Here is a 14492-nt window from a genome sequence, read left to right on the forward strand (position 1 = left end):
CTGGGAGATGAAGCTAGGTATCATGGATCATTGTTTTTCTTGTACTCTGGCAGCAAGCATAGATTCAACGCGCCCAGGGCCACGGCCTCTGCGAGCACCATCAGCATCACGGCCACTTCCCTGTCCCTTACTGCTCGCCTTCTTCATATTAAATGTTATATATGCTTGATAGTATGTCACACATACAGTAGCGAAGGATTTGTAAGTGTATGTGCAAAAAAAATTAAAGAGGTATTTAGGATGTGGAAACATCACACAGGAGATTGTCATGGTCTTACCTGCTTGCTGCTCTCCTTCGTTTGACATGTGCTGGCGGCCATCTTGGGGTCTGGGTTTCTTGTAGCCTTCCACCCTGCGGCTCCTCCTTCCCCTGGGAGGAGCTGGATGCCTAGCTCATATATATAGGAGGTCTGTGGCTTCAGTTCCTTGCTTGGTCCTCTTGTGTTCACATGCTTCTAAGACTGCTGCTGCTTCTGGTTCCTGATCCTGGCTTCGTCTGACTACCCTGCTGGTTCCTGATCCTGGCTTCGTCTGACTACCCTGCTGGTTCCTGATCCTGGCTTCGTCTGACTACCCTTCTGGTTCCTGACCTCTGGCTTCGCAAAGACTCTGCTCGGTTTCACCATCCGTTTTCAATAAAGCCTTCTTATTTTCATTTATCTCTTGTTGTACGTCTGGTTCATGGTTCCGTGACATTAGGACCAAGCCCTGAATTCTGACGGTACAGGGCCATCCTCGCTACCCACGCTGGTTGCCAGACTTGATCAGCAGGATCACCTGTTGGGTCGGTTCGCTGTGGCGTTGCAAACCCTGCTTGAACGCACGGCTCATTTCGCTCCCGTTGCCGATGGGTCGGTTGTCGCTCCTGGGCTCGCTCCTACTGCCGCTCCGGTTGTTGCGCCAGAGTCTACCCCGACACCTGTTGTTGCGCCTGCGGTGTTTCAGGGTATGACCGGTTCTGCCCCTCTTCCACAGCGCTTTGGGGGAGAGCCAACTCAGTGCCGAGGTTTCCTTAACCAGGTGGGCATTTATTTCGAGTTGCTGCCACATGCCTTTCCTACTGAGAGATCAAAGGTGGGCTTCTTGATCTCGCTGCTCTCGGACAAGGCCTTGGCCTGGGCCAGCCCTTTATGGGAGAACAACAATCCGGTGGTTGCCGAGTTTTCCGGTTTTGTTGCTTCTCTTCGGAAGGTATTCGATGTGCCGGCTCGTGCTGCCTCTGCTGCGAAGCTCCTTATGTCCATCAGACAGGGTTCACGATCCGTAGCTGAATACGCCATTGAGTTTCGTACCCTGGCAGCAGAGGTGGGCTGGAATAATGAGGCTCTGGTCGCTGCTTTCTCTCATGGTCTCTCGGATGCCTTGAAGGATGAGGTTGCAGCTAAGGACCTACCAGTTGAGCTCGAGTCTCTTATTTCTTTCCTGATTTTGATTGACACCAGACTCAGGGAGAGACCTTCCTTTAAGGAGAACCTGCGGAGGTCTTCTAACAGATTGGTGCCTACGTTTGCTGTCCCACCCGTGCCTCCCTCTCCTCCCACGCCTCCTGGGGATGACTTGTCTGGGGGTGAACCCATGCAGCTGGGGTTTGCTCGCCTGTCCGAGGGGGAGAGGGCACTCCGGAGACGCGAGGGCCGATGCATGTACTGTGGTCTCGGTGGGCATTTTCGGTTGGCATGTCCGAACCGTCCGGGAAACAATCGTACCCTGAGATCCTGTCAGGGGCAGATCTTGGGTGGAGTCTCCTCGTCCCCGGTTTCCCGTGTTGACAAACCACTGATCACTGTTGTCCTCTCCTGGGTCGGGGGCTCGGTGACGACCCAGGCGTTGGTGGACTCTGGTGCTGGTGGTTTGTTCATTGATAGTGTGTTCGCTGCCGCCAATTCCATTCCTCTGCAGGCTCGAGGTTCCCCACTGGCTCTTGAGGCGATAGACGGCAGACCCCTTCTGCCGCCACACGTGACTCATGAGACCCTTCCAGTGGGGATAGCCATTGGTGCCGTTCACAGAGAGTCGGTCTGCCTCCAGGTTATTTCGTCTCCACACTACTCGGTGGTCTTGGGGTACCCCTGGCTCCAGAAGCATAATCCGACTTTCGATTGGAGATCGGTCGAGATCCTCTCGTGGTCACCGCAGTGTGGGGCTAGTTGCATCCATGGGTCTGTCAAGTTGCTGTGTACTTCCTCGGACTCTCTGTTGCCTCCTGAATACGAGGAGTACCGGGATGTATTCGATAAGGTGCGCGCGGTTGCCCTACCTCCGCACCGCCCATACGATTGTGCCATAGAGTTACAATCTGGTGCCGTTCCTCCTCGTGGCAAAGTCTATCCACTGTCGGTAGCGGAGAATGAGGCCATGGAGGAGTACGTGAGGGAGGCGCTTTCACGCGGACACATTCGCAAATCTTCGTCCCCGGCAGGGGCTGGATTTTTCTTTGTGAAAAAGAAGGGCGGTGAGTTGAGGCCTTGCATCGATTACAGGGGTCTCAATCGCATCACGATCAAGAACGCTTACCCGATACCCTTGATTTCCGAGCTGTTCGATCGCCTTAAAGGGGCCACGGTCTTTACCAAACTCGACCTGAGGGCGGCGTATAACCTGGTAAGGATCAAGGCGGGCGATGAGTGGAAGACCGCGTTTAACACCAGGACCGGTCATTACGAATCCTTGGTTATGCCCTTTGGGTTGTGCAATGCGCCCGCAGTCTTTCAGGAATTCATCAACGATGTTTTCCGTGACCTGTTGCAGCAGTGTGTGGTAGTCTATTTGGATGACATCTTGGTATATTCTGAATCCATGGAGGCCCACATTCTGGATGTCAGACGAGTGTTGCAACGGTTACGAGAGAACAAGCTGTTCGGTAAGCTTGAGAAATGCGAATTTCACCGATCCCAGGTAACCTTCTTAGGTTACATCATTTCCGCTGAGGGGTTCTCCATGGATCCTGAGAAGGTTTCGGCTGTCTTACAGTGGCCCCAGCCCAGTGGTCTTCGTTCCCTGCAGCGCTTTTTGGGCTTCGCCAATTATTATCGGAAGTTCATCAGGGACTTTTCCATGCTGGCCAAGCCTCTCACGGATCTGACCAGGAAGGGCAGTAATTCCCAGGTCTGGCCGCTCGAGGCCATCCGAGCTTTTGAGGCCCTAAAGTCCGCCTTTGTGTCGGCTCCGATTCTGTCGCATCCCAACCCTGGGTTGCCCTTTGTCCTCGAGGTGGACGCGTCTGAGACGGGAGTAGGCGCCCTTCTGTCTCAGCGTAGAACACCAGAGGGTCCTCTGCTTCCTTGTGGGTTTTACTCCCGGAAACTGTCTTCCGCGGAGTGCAACTATCAGATTGGTGACAGGGAGTTATTGGCCATCGTGCAGGCCCTCAAAGAATGGAGGCACTTGCTCGAGGGTTCGGTGGTTCCGGTTCTCATCCTGACGGACCACAAGAATCTGACCTACCTTTCTGAGGCCAAGAGATTGACACCACGTCAGGCCAGATGGGCTCTGTTCTTGTCACGTTTTAATTACGTGGTCTCCTACCTACCCGGTTCCAAGAACATCAGGGCGGATGCCTTATCACGGCAGTACTCCGAGCTGTCCAGGGAGGAGTCGAATCCGACTTCGGTCATACCTCCGAATCAGATCCTGGCCGCCATTCGCACCAGCCTGACCTCTCCCCTGGGTGAGCAGATTTTGGCGGCTCAATCTGGTGCTCCCTCTGGGAGACCCAACGGCAGATGTTTTGTGCCTGAGGAGTTGCGCACTCGGTTGTTGCGAACCTACCATAACTCCAAGACCGCGGGGCATCCTGGAAAGAATCAGCTGTCCTGGGCTGTTTCACGTCTGTTCTGGTGGCCTTCCCTACGTTCCGACATCGCCGCATATGTAGCGGCATGCTCCGTTTGTGCCCAGAGTAAGTCCCCTCGGCACCTTCCGTTGGGCCTTCTGCAACCCATAGCCACCGGGGAGCGCCCATGGTCACACCTGGGGATGGATTTCATTGTGGACCTCCCTGCATCCCGAGGCCATACGGTCATTCTCATGATTGTGGATCGGTTTTCCAAAATGTGCCACTGTGTTCCTCTCAAGAAGTTACCCTCTGCACAAGAGTTGGCCACGATTTTTGCCAGGGAGGTCTTCCGGTTGCACGGTTTGCCTAAGGAGATTGTGTCGGATCGAGGGAGTCAGTTTGTGTCCAGGTTCTGGCGCGCCTTTTGCTCCCAGTTGGGGATTCATCTCTCCTTCTCCTCGGCCTACCACCCTCAGTCCAATGGGGCCGCAGAACGATCCAATCAGGCCTTGGAGCAATTCCTTCGTTGCTATGTCTCCGATCACCAAGACAATTGGGTTGACCTCCTGCCTTGGGCTGAGTTTGCCAGGAACACGGCGGTGAACTCTTCCTCTGGGACGTCTCCCTTCATGGCCAATTATGGGTTCCAACCTGCCGTGTTACCGGAGGTATTCTCTCCCCAGGATATTCCGGCTGTGGAGGATCACCTTTCCGTCCTACGTGCTTCTTGGGTACAGATCCAGAAGTCCCTTGAGGTCTCTGCGCAGCGCCAGAGACTCCAGGCTGATCGCAGACGAGCGCCTGCTCCTTCCTACCAGGTCGGAGACCGTGTATGGTTGTCCACCCGCAACCTCAACCTTCGAGTGCCCACTCCCAAGCTGGCGCCTCGCTTTGTTGGTCCCTTCCGAGTGCTTCGCAGGGTAAACCCGGTAGCCTATGCCCTTGCGCTTCCTCCTGGCATGCGGATCTCCAACGTGTTTCATGTCTCCCTGTTGAAGCCACTGGTGTGTAATCGTTTCACTTCCTCGGTTCCTCGGCCTCGTCCGGTCCAAGTGGGCAATCGTGAGGAATATGAGGTGAGCAATATCCTGGACTCACGCCTGGTCCGCGGTCGGTTGCAGTTTTTGGTCCATTGGCGTGGTTATGGTCCAGAGGAGCGTTCCTGGGTTCCCTCCGCAGATGTCCATGCTCCTGCCTTGCTCCGAGCCTTCCACGCACGCTTCCCTCAGAAACCGTTTTGTGCTCCGCGGAGGAGGGGCCCTTGAGGGGGAGGTACTGTCATGGTCTTACCTGCTTGCTGCTCTCCTTCGTTTGACATGTGCTGGCGGCCATCTTGGGGTCTGGGTTTCTTGTAGCCTTCCACCCTGCGGCTCCTCCTTCCCCTGGGAGGAGCTGGATGCCTAGCTCATATATATAGGAGGTCTGTGGCTTCAGTTCCTTGCTTGGTCCTCTTGTGTTCACATGCTTCTAAGACTGCTGCTGCTTCTGGTTCCTGATCCTGGCTTCGTCTGACTACCCTGCTGGTTCCTGATCCTGGCTTCGTCTGACTACCCTGCTGGTTCCTGATCCTGGCTTCGTCTGACTACCCTTCTGGTTCCTGACCTCTGGCTTCGCAAAGACTCTGCTCGGTTTCACCATCCGTTTTCAATAAAGCCTTCTTATTTTCATTTATCTCTTGTTGTACGTCTGGTTCATGGTTCCGTGACAGAGATATAACGCAGATAATGTCGCTGATGTCAGCAGCGGCTAATATAAAATTACAGGGAATGTCTCAGGTATTTTGGATGTGGTAACGTTACACAGGAGATGTACCCCAAGTAATGTCACTGTCAGCAGCGGACACCGTCTACTGAAAAAGTACACTGGATTTCACAGATGTTTTTGGGATGTGCACACGTTACACAGGAGATGTAGTGCAGATAATGTCACTGTCTGAAGTGGCCTAACTATTGCACGCTATTTAGCGCAGGAGGCACTAAAAATAGATATTGCTTCCACACAAAACAGTCTTTAAGAGGAATTTTGGTTCTGTAAAGTTTTAGCAATTTAGCGCAGGTTGCACTAAAAATATATATTGCTTCTGCCACACACAACAATAGTCCTTAAAAGGACTTTTGGGTATCTGACAAGTTTTTCTACTGAAAAAAAGAAAATTTCACTCCCTACACTATCTTTCCCTTCTTCGGCACAGCTCTCCCTGACTAACACTGAGCCAAACACGTGTCATCGGGTGCTATATAGCACCCGATGACGCGTTTTGGGCAGCCAATCACTGTAATGCCAGTAACCAACATGGCTACGGCATTACAGTGAAGGGCAGTACTTACCTGCATGTTTATTGGCTGCATAGCAGCCAACAAACGTGCCTGGAGGAGACTCGATCATTGCATTGCTACAATAGTGGTGCTGATACAGTGCCATACGCCTTGAACTCCACATTTTTTCACATTACACTCACAAAATTAAATGTATTTTATTGGGATTTTATGTGATAGACTAACACAAAGTAGTGACTATGTGTGAAGTGAAAAGAAAATAATACTTGGTTCGCTGTAATTACAACTGCAAGTCTTTTTGGGAATGTATCTACCAGCTTTGCACATCTAGAGACTGAAATTTTTGCCCATTCTTCAAAATAGCTCAAGCTCAGTCAGATTGGATGGAGAACTTCTATGAACAACAATTTTCAAGTCTTGCCACAGATTCTCTATAGGATTTTGGTCTGGGTCATTCTAACACATGAATATGCTTTGATCTAAAGTTCTAAACCATTCCATTGTAGCTGTATGTTGAGTGTTGTTGTACTGATGAAAGGTAAACCTGCGCCCCAGTCTGTTTGCAGCCTCTACCAGGTTTTCCTCCAGGATTGCCCTTTATTTAGCTCCATCAATCTTCTCATCAACTCTGACCAGCTGCCCTGTCTCTGGTGAAGAAAAGCATCCCCACAGCATAATGTTGCCACCACCATGGTTCACGGTGGGGATGGTGTGTTCAGGGTGATGTGCAATGTAAGTTTTCAGACAGACATAGCGTTTTTTAAGTAGGCCAAAAAGTTCAACTTTGGTCTCATCTTACCAAAGAACCTTCTTCCATATGTTTGCTGTGTCCCCTACATGGTGTATGACAAACTGTAAACAGGACTTCTTATGGCTTGCTTTCAGAAATGGCTTTCATCTTGCCACTCTTCCATAAAGGCCATATTTGTGGAGTACACAACTAATAGTTGTCCTATGGACAGATTCTCCCACCTGAGCTGTGGATCTCTGCAGCTCCTCGGGAGTGACTATGAGCCTCTTGCTGCTTCTCTAATTAGTGATCTCCTTGCCTGGGCTGTCAGTTAAGGTAGACTGCCATTTCTTGGTGGGTTTGCACTTGTGCCATACTCCTTTCATTTTAGGTTGGTGAGTTAAACAGTGCTTCATTAGATGTTCAGAGCTTGGGACAGGGGCGTTGTTAGGGTCTTCAAAGATCCGGGGCGCAAGCACCAATGCTATGGCCCAATTGTCTAAGTTGAACAACCGCATCCCCCTGCAAACACTAGCACTGAAGACATTTTACTGTACTTGCTATACAGCAGCACCTACCTCTCACATCCAGAGCCTCCCAGGTGACGTCTCCTCTGATGTAGATCTTCTCTGTCATCATCTTCTCCATTCGGTCCGGACAACTTCTCTCAGCCGTGCATCGTCTCTGCAGAGTGTGACGCACAGACATCTTAGCTTCCTTACTTTTCTGTACCCCCAAATACTATCCTGAAGAAAAATGAATGCCCCCCATAGTAACAGTACTCCTCATAGTCCCACCAATAGTAATTCCCTTCTGGAATGCTCTCATTAGTAATACTGATCCCTACTGGACCCAACCGTGATAACGCTCCCCAAGAGTGCCCCCATTAGTAGAAGAGCCCTCCAATATAAAAAAAATGCCCACACAGAGCCCCTAGTAGAAATAAGGCCCCCTATTTTTTCCCCAGTGGTAACAAAGCTCTCCACAGACCTTCAGTAGTAATAAGGACCCACATAGTGCTCTTAGTAGAAATAAGGCAGATCTATAAGTCCCTCCTATAGAGCCCCCAGTAGTAAGAACGCCTATAATGTCCCCTGGATTTATAATACCCCTACAGTGCCCCCGGTATTTATATCGCCCCTACTGTTATAATGCTCGCCCTGAAACGCCCCAAGTATTTATAATGCCGCCTGCAGTGCCCTCTATAGTTATATTCCTCCGTTTAGTGTTCTCAGAAATTATAATTCGTCAGCACCTCCGCCATACAGTCCCATGTAAATAACACTATTTCCCTCCCTCCGCCATAGAGTCCCATATAAATACCATCACACCGTCTCTCCAGCTCCCTCCAATATACAGTCCAATGTAAATAACATCCCTCTCTATCTACAGCCCCCTCCAAAATACAGTCCCATGTAAATAACATCACAGCATCTCTCCCCGTTCCAATATACAGTCCCATGTAAATAACATCACCTTCTCAATATTCAGTCCCATGTAAATAACATCACTACCTCCCCCAGACACCTTCAACATACAGTCCCATGTAAATAAAATCACTCCCTCCCACAGCTGCCTTCAACATACAGTCCCATATAAATAACATTACCCCTCAACATACAGTCCCTTGTAAGTAGCATCACTCTACCCCAGCCACTTCCAAATTTCAGTCTCATGTAATTAACATCACTCCACCTCACTGTCCCATGTAAATAACTTCCCTCCCTTCAGCCCTAACATACAGTCCCAGCTAATTAACTACAACTCCCAACATTGCTCTGCCTCTCACACTGAGTAATCTACCCCTTCACTTACCTCTTCTCATGTAGCAGACCTCACCTCAGCCTCTGTCCAGGACTTCTCTTCACTGCTGTGCCATCCTCTCCTGCACTGGTCACATGATGGTGACATCATCCACGGTCCTTTTCAGCTACTGCATTTAGAACTGATCACATGGACTGTGAAGTCATCACAGGTCCTTCAGCTCTTGCAGTGCATTAGATTCAATTGTATTGCCGTCCTGAGGATGGCAATACAGTTATATCTAACAGGCAGGCAGGACATTTAGGGCCTGGGGCAAAACATCAGGGGCCCAGGCCCCGAATGTTTTGACCTAGCAACGCCCCTGGCTTGGGATATTTTTTTTAGAACCTAACCCTGCTTTACACTTCTCCAGAACTTTATCCCTGACCTATCTGGTGTGTTCCTTCATTACTAATGTTCTCTAACAAACCTCTGAGGCCTTCACATAACAGCTGTAGTTACGCTAAGAATAAATTACATACACGTGGACTATTTACTAATTTGGTGACTTTTATAGGTAATTGTTCACACTGGATTTTATTTAGGGGTATCAGAGTACAGGGGGCCGAATACAAATGTTAATTTTGTTTTTGTGGGTGCAACGTGAAAAAATATGGAAAAGTTCAAGGAGTATGGATACTTTTTCAAGGCACTGTATCAGTACCGCTATTGTAAAGAATATGGTGCATACCAGATGACAGTTTACTTCCAAAGAACTACACATGATCAGTAATTCAGGAGTAGAATAAGTCTATTTCTGGGACTATTTGCCTGTGGAAACTGTGTGCGTGCTGGTCAATATTCTTTTGATCTCTGGTTTTCATGAGGTTTCCCCGGCTAGAGTGCAGCAGGTGCATATTTAATGAAATTCACATTAATATCGCTGCTCTTATTATTATTGACACATTCCAAGAAATAAAAAGCCTCAGCATTGCTCTGTCATTTACAGAAGACTTTTATTAGGGGCCTCTTTGGGGTCTCGTAACCAAAGAATAAAGAACCTCACAGTCAGCAGAGATGCAAAAGTCAGAGCTGACTTTGCCTATTTTGTAATTGATTAATACACCATGAATGAAATCACTTTATTATTTAATTATCCCAGCAGCCATACTACACTGTCCACATTCTTTAGCCAACACATTTGCTGTAACCAAGGCAGTGCTGGGGGCACAGGAATTTGCAACGACTGAGGGGCCTCAGCTCAGGATTCCATACCTCATTGTGGTAGATCAGTCAGTAATCGTCATCATTAGCCCCATACTGGGCTTAGAAATGGGAAACACGTAGACATCTCATCATTCACTTATGTATTATACAGTGTACATCCTTTTGTTCTACATTTTATGTGGTTACAGCTAGATAGTCAATCCCACTGTGGATAATTGACGCCCAGCAAGTCAATTACAAGCATTAGCTGCCTACGAGCAGCTTGCCTTAAGCGCCCCAATAGACATGAATTGCCTCCCATCTGAAAGAGCCTCACCACAACAAGGTGCACTCAACCAGCCTAATGACCCAACTGAATATCATTTTTCCTTGCCATTTTTGAAATTCCCAAAGAAAAGTTTTAAAATGAAAATAGTGATAGTTGAGTAAATCGAATTATCCAAAGTGGACTTCGATCCAAATTTCAGGAGAAATTAAATAAAATTTAGTAGAAAATGTCCTCGTTCTTCGTGGTAACTAATAAATTTTCCCTGAAATGGCGGTAAAAAAAAAATCATAGTCATCTCATCCATTTGAGCTCATAGAGGCCGCTGTGAAGATCGAAGATGATTGAAGATCATACGCAAAATCTCGTGTGTGGTGACGTATCACGCCACCACACTGGGCAGCGTGATGACCTCCTTAGAGATGAGGGAATTACTCTGTCACGAAGCGCATTTCTTTGTGAGTAGCGGGTGCAATGACGTGGAATGGTGATTGTGTCGTCCCCCATCATTGAACCCCTTAGATGCCGCGTTCATCGCTGATCACAGCTTCTGAGATGACCATTGATGGCAGTCAGGGATTAATCTGTTAAAAAAAAAATTTAATACTCACGATATCCATTTGATCATGAAGAGTCTGCCGCAGCCATCTTGACTGAAGATCCAGTGCAAAATCTTACGCAGCGCGTGATGACATCATTACGCTGGCAGGCATGATGATGTCATATGACACCACACACGAGATTTCGCACAGGATGTTCAGTCAAGATGACCACGGCAGACTCTTCAAGTGCAATTGGATGAGGGGAGTATGATTTTTTTTTTTTACCGCCATTTTAGGGAAAATTTATTAGTTACCACGAAACACAACATTCTGCGCAGGATCTTGAATCAAGATGGCCGCAGTGGCCTCTTTGCACTCATATGGATAAGGTCAGTATTTTTTAAACTGATTACCACCTGAAAGCCCTAATTTTTCATTTTAGATGCCGCGATTATTGATGAACGCTTCGTCTGAGCGGTTCAATGAAGTGGGGGGCGCAATCGCCATTCCCCAGCATTGCGCACGCCACTTACAAAGAAATGTTCTTTGTGACAAAGAAATTTGTCACAAAGCAAGCATCTTTGTTAAATTTTGGCGAAGCAGCCAAATTGAATTTTTTTAAACTTTGCTCATCTCTAGTAGTGATGAGCCACAGGGGCTATATTCTAATTTGCGATATTTCACGAATATTTTGTAGAATATTCGTCATATATTTGCTAATTTTGAGAATTCGAGATTATTTTATTGAATGCGATAAATCGGCAATGTAAAAATCGCGTAATATGAATTCGTAACGCGAAATACACGGCGTGGGTCACTTTGGATACATTTTTCAAGCTGGTATAAGTTTCCTGAGACTGGTGAAAATGGTTGGCACGGCAGAACATTAGAATAGCTCTATATGCAGATAGGGTCAAGTGCTCCAATATATTCGCGATTGCGCTAATCGGCAGTGATTAGTATTTTTTTTCGCACTACGTGCAACTTCACATTTTGGCAGGTCTGACTACAGATTACTGATTGGCGCACTAAGTATTGTTGTGTACTTGACATTGCTTCCTTGTCATTGGCCTATAAGCAAGAAGCAGAGAGGAATCATGTGTTCAGATGGGAAAAGAAAAGCTGAATATTCGATATAACGAATAGATAGCACTAGATTCTAAATACTCGCTAATTCTCGAATATTCGTGCTCAACACTAATCTCTAGTGATAGTCATTGGCATCCAATGGTGAATGGCTGGGTTTATCATGTGGTACAGCTCAAGGTAATATAAGAAGTTATTTGTGGCTTTAAGTAGGACTGCAGTTATGACTAGTGTTGACCGAACCCGAACTGGGTTCGAGTTCGGTGTTCGGGCATTTAATAAAGCTTGTTGAAAGGCTGCAGGGCATTATGTGCCCCAGCCTCTATAGAAGCTGGATCACGTGTAGCACCGCCCATCAGCTCTCAGTAGTGAAGGGACAGAAAGCAGGCAGCTGAAGTGAGGGACAGTGTTAGTGCGATTTTTTTGTAGATGCAATACACCATCTTGGCACCCCTGACACAGAAAGATAATCATAAATCTGTAAATTCTGTGGGTGACCTACAGCGATTATTTTTTTTTGTGGGTGCAATGCAACTTTGTACTTGTACCCCTGACACACAAATATAATAGTTAATCCGTCTGTTAGTTAGGTGCACGTCATATACCCATTTATTGCGTGAAGTATACCTGCACTGCATACGTTACAGGGAAATTGATATAGTTAATCCGTCTCATAGTTAGGTGCACGTCATATACCCATTTATTGCGTGAAGTACACCTGCAGTGCATACGTGACAGGGAAAATAATATAGTTAATCTGTCTGTTAGTTCAGTGGATGACCTCAAAGAATGAGGGCCCTGGTCGTGGTGCTGCTGGGGTTGGTGGAGCTCCTGTTGCAGGCAGAGGACGTGGTCGATCTGTGCCAGCTACACGCCCAAATGAAACACCTTCATCAGGTGCTCGTAGGCGACAGAACTTTCAGCGTTATTTTGTAGGCCTGAATACCTGTGTACGAATGGTGAGGCCAGAACAAGTAGAGGCGGTAGTAGATTGGGTGGCTGACAGTGCCTCCAGTTCCTTCACATTGTCTCCCACCCGTTTTCCTGCTGAAAGCGCAGAATTGGCACCTGCATCCCATGGGCATCTGTCTTTCACCTCACCCCCTTGCAAATCAGCCAAGCAGTCTGAGCCCCAAGTCATGCAGAAGTCTCTTATGCTTTTTGAAGTCTCTGCTGGCAGGGTTTCCGAGGGCTGTCCACATAGCCCTGCCCCAGAAGTGGAAGATATTGAGTGCACTGATCCCAACCACTTATGTTTCAGGATGTGGACATGGGAGGATCACCGCAGCACATCTCTGATGATGACGAAACACAGGTGCCAACTGCTGCGACTGTCTGCAGTGTGCAGACCGGCAAGGAGGGCAGCGGTGAAGAGTGGGTGGAAGATGATGTGGAGGATGATGAAGTTCTAAACCCCACATGGAATCAAGGTCATGCGAGTGACGTGTACAGTTCGGAGAAAGAGGTGGTGGTCACACAGCACCAGCCGCATAGCAAAAGAGGGAGCAGTGTGCAAAAGCAGAGTGGCAGTCCCCTAGCCAGTACACCTACTACTGCCCACCGCATCCAGGGACTGAGCACACCAAAGCCAGCTCCAAGGAGTTCACTGGCGTGGCAGTTCTTCAGACAATGTGCTGACGACAAAACGCAAGTGGTTTGCACGCTGTGCAATCAGAGCCTGAAGCGAGGCATAAATGTTCTAAACCTGAGCACCACCTGCATGACCAGGCATCTAAATGCAAAGTACGAGCTGCAGTTGAGTAAACACCTCAAAAACCACGAAAGAACTCTGGCTCCTCCTGGTCCCCCTTCTGCTGCAGTCTTCCTCCCCCTCTGGAGTGACAGTGGTACCTGCCACCCTGCAAACAAAGGATGTGGCAGCAACGCCACCACATCTGTCACCGTCACCAAGCATCTCCACAATGTCCCATGGAAGTGTTCAGCTGTCCATCTCCCAAACACTGGAGAGAAACAGGAAGTACCCCCCTACCCACTCGCGATACTTGTCCCTGAATGCCAGCATTTCAAAATTCCTGGCCTTTGAAATGCTGTCATTCTGTCTGGTGGACTTTTTAAAACCTTATGGCGGTGGCTGTCCCAGAGTACGTGGTTCCCAACTGCCACTACTTTTCCATGCGAGCCATCCCCGCCCTGCACAATCAAGTGGCGGACAAAATTAAGTGTGCACTGCACAACACCATCTGTGGCAAGGTCCACATAACCACTGATACGTGGACCAGTAAGCACGGGCAGGGAAGTTATATCTCCCTAACTGCACACTGGGTAAATGCAGTGGAGGCTGGGCTTGAGGCGGATAGCAGTTTGGCGCATGTCCTTCCGCCACCGAGGATTGCAGGACATTTCTCTTTGATTCCTTTTGCCTCCTACTCTGCTTCTTCCTCTACCACCTCCTCATCTGGTCAGCGTGACACCTTGACCACCAACTTCAGCACAGCCAGGGGGAAACGACAGCAGGCTGTTTTGAAACTCATCTGGGGGAAAAAAAAAAAAACGCACTGGAGCTGTGGATGAGCATGGAACAACAGACCGATGAGTGGATTGTGCCACTGAGCCTCAATACCGGCCTGGTGGTGTGCGATAATGGGCGAAATCTCGTAGCATATTTGGGCCTAGCCGGTTTGACGCACGTCCCTTGCCTGGCGCATGTGCTGAATTTGGTGGTGCAGAGGTTCCTGAAAAATGTCAGAGCTGCTGCAGAAAGTGCGGTCCGTCTGTTCGCGCTTTTGGCGTTCTCACCCTGCTGCTGCTTGCCTGTCTGCGCTGCAGCTTTACTTCGGCCTTCCCGCTGACCGCCTCATATGCGACGTGCCTAGAAGGTGGAACTCCA

Source organism: Bufo bufo, chromosome 1, assembly GCF_905171765.1.
Source record: "Bufo bufo chromosome 1, aBufBuf1.1, whole genome shotgun sequence".
NCBI classification, from domain to species: domain Eukaryota; kingdom Metazoa; phylum Chordata; class Amphibia; order Anura; family Bufonidae; genus Bufo; species Bufo bufo.